General features: G+C 37.8%; 1 pseudogene; it reads right to left on the bottom strand.

The window, feature by feature from the left end:
- Window positions 1–354: 354 nt before the first annotated feature.
- On the bottom strand, window positions 355–1,143 carry LOC119523155 (annotated as a pseudogene).
- Between the last annotated feature and the right edge of the window lie 1,939 nt (window positions 1,144–3,082).

Genomic DNA, 3,082 nt, shown 5'->3' on the forward strand with positions numbered 1-3,082 from the left:
TACTGACAAATTCCTTTTCCAAATGGGTTCTCATGATTTTGAAATCTGAGGAAATAAAATATATTATCACTTCTGGTTTCAGCTTAGAGGTGTAGGAAGCAGGAAGTAGCACTGCATTCACCATTTTTTTGATGAATGACAACTTTATTGTTTACACTTAAAAGCTGATGAAAACTCACTACTAATCTTCTTAAGGAAAATCCAACATCTCAGCTGAAAATTATGTTAATCATATTTACTCATTAAATACTAATTAAGTTTTCTAAAACAGAACTTCAAAAGGCCCAGCATGCAGATTTAATTTAAGTACAATGAATTTGACCAAGTATACATGATACATACATCAATGTTAGATTATAAATTATCATAGTAATCATCATCATAATCATCATAATCATGTTTTATTTTCAATGTATTTGATGATTCATTGGCAGTATTTTGTGATGACACCATGTTATTAGTAATAAGAATATTTTTGGACCCAATTAATGATGGATTAATCAGAACACTCCAAACTGCTGATGCTGCAGGAATGGACACATTTACAGTTGGGGACTGTGAACTGGGCATCTGCACTGTAAACTTTTGTCCTGTGAGGGACATTGGAACCCCTACCTTAGTTGAAACAGACATAGTTTGTGAGGTTGGTATGCCTATTGTGGGAATACCAGGTCTGCTGGTAACCGAACCCATGCTTAACTGATGAACTGTTATTCTTCCTGCAGGAGTAGGTGCCTTTTTTTTGTAAAGATTTAAGTTTATAGTTTGGAATAGTTTAGTAGTATCTATGAGGTGGCAATCTAGGACCCAAATATGGCTTGATCAATGGCAAAGATGTTTGATTTATTTGCCTTGCAATATCTAATAGAAAATCTCTTGGAGTAAGAGAGGTAAAAGATAGGTCAGCTTGACAATGGATTGCCAATTGCATATCATCAACATCAACAGTCGCTTTCGTAGTATAGATTGAAAAAAAAAATTGCATCATCTAGAATTGTGATCACATATTGGAGGGCAAATTCCAACATCTGATTTATAACTCTTGGTTCATATTCTGTAATCCCAATATCCTTCAGGATTTGTGCCTTCATCATGTGCATCTCTCAGCATGCTATTGGGAGAAGCCATCTTGCCAGACACCATGATATCTGTTAGACTTCTTTAGCTAAATCACCCTCTTTAATGTTTTTCAATCTTGATCTTGATGCAGGTTCATTGCCTAGTGTAGTTTTTCCAACCCCTGATGTACTGGTGAGCAGGATGTTTATCTGCAACATGGTCATCACTGCAATGGCTCTGAGTATTCAGACTTGCATGTCCCATGCACAACCTGCATTCACTATTACAGCACAATAAAAGCTGGACAAACTGAAAATTAACAACTTTTTTTAACTCATCAAGAACTGAAGTCTCAGGGAGATAAAATGGCCCCAAATCTGGGGAGATACAGGTGACTATGAGGAGAAATAGGGCATTAATATTCTATCTCTGGATTAAATGCCATAAGTGTCAGTAAGATTTAGTTAAAAATTTTTAAACAAATTGCTTAATGCCAAGTGGGCTAATATTAGATAATGAAGCCTTGATAGCTGGATTAAGTAGAAAATATTCAGTATAATTCTTTAGCTGGAAAATGGTTAGTATAGTCTTCAATAGCCAATAGAGAAAAAAATAACTGTTTATTAGATCACTTCACTCAAGCAGCTTTAAGTTATTCTGACCATGAAAAGCCCCTGTTAAAATACCTTGTTATTGCTCTAATCTCAACAACAAAAACTTATTCTCTGCTCCCAGGAACTTTCTCAGCATTGCCTGCAGTAAGATATGAGGGATGTAACCATGTAGTCTCATAATCAGGACCTTGAAAAGCAAGCCTGAATGAGGAGAGGACCTGAAGATAAGAAGATGCTGACCAAACAGCTTTCTCTCTTCTATTTTTTTCTTTCTGCTTTCTTCTGGCTTCTGACCATTTCTTTTTCTGTTTGGGGTTATAAAAGCCCAAATAATTCTTCTCACTTTGAACTGGGCTTGAAAGGCTTTTCTTTCCACCAGTTCCTTATTGATGCATCTTCAATAAACTCACCTTCTCACCAAAGAAAGAGACTTGTTTCTCTGTTTGATGAGGGATCAGGTGGGCCTGACTACCTGGAACCAGATTTTCTACCGGTAACAATTGGCAACAATGAAGGGATCCCCCACTGTCTTTAGTGCAGCCCTGATCCATGTCTCATTGGCTGCAGGGCTCCCCTGGCCCCCTTGGCTCTGTGCCTAGCAGCTGCCCAGGAATTTTTCCTGGAGGACTGGGACTGGAGGGCTCAGGTGGAGGTGCCTGACATGAAGGGACACCAGGCACATCTGGGTGAAGGTGACATTGCAATCGAGACTTTTCCTGTGCTGGATAAGTGTGTGATCTTTTGTTTGTTGTGTTCACTTTGCTTTATTTTGTTTCAATTGGTCTATTGTGTAATAAGGCTAATTGAGCTGATCCAGGGGTCATGCATGCAAACTTGGTGGGTTTGAACCCTACTATCAATGACCCCAGATTTGTGGTTCTCCTTTTGAATTTTGTGCAGTTTGCACAGTTTGCATTTGTGTGGGGAACCAGTTGTATTTGAGGAGCTCCTACTCTGAAGTTCTGTCTTTGTGATTTCTGTTGGTATTGCTCAGCCATGGGAAACTTTAAAAGTGTGCTGGCTACATCTCCCTTGGAAACTATTCTTAATAATTGGTCTAGATTTGGAGAGTGTCATTAAAAAAATTGTTAGTACATTATTGCAACTCTGTGTGGCCACAATATAAATTAAGTAAAGGGGCAGAATGACCAGAAGATGGGATTCTGACCTTCAGGTAATTATCCAATTAAAAATGTATTATGAGAACAAAAAATTATGAAATTTAATAAGAATAACAGATGAGCTGTAGCTGCAGCCAGCTGGCCTTTATGTGTGCTGTGGCTAGCTATAAGACTATCTCAAAAAAGACAGAGAAATCTGTAAATTAAAGGAAAAGTTACAGTTAAAAAGGTATGTGGACATCCACTTCTGCTTTAATATCAGGTCTTCCAGGACAATTAGATAAGAGA

Source organism: Choloepus didactylus, chromosome X, assembly GCF_015220235.1.
Source record: "Choloepus didactylus isolate mChoDid1 chromosome X, mChoDid1.pri, whole genome shotgun sequence".
NCBI classification, from domain to species: domain Eukaryota; kingdom Metazoa; phylum Chordata; class Mammalia; order Pilosa; family Megalonychidae; genus Choloepus; species Choloepus didactylus.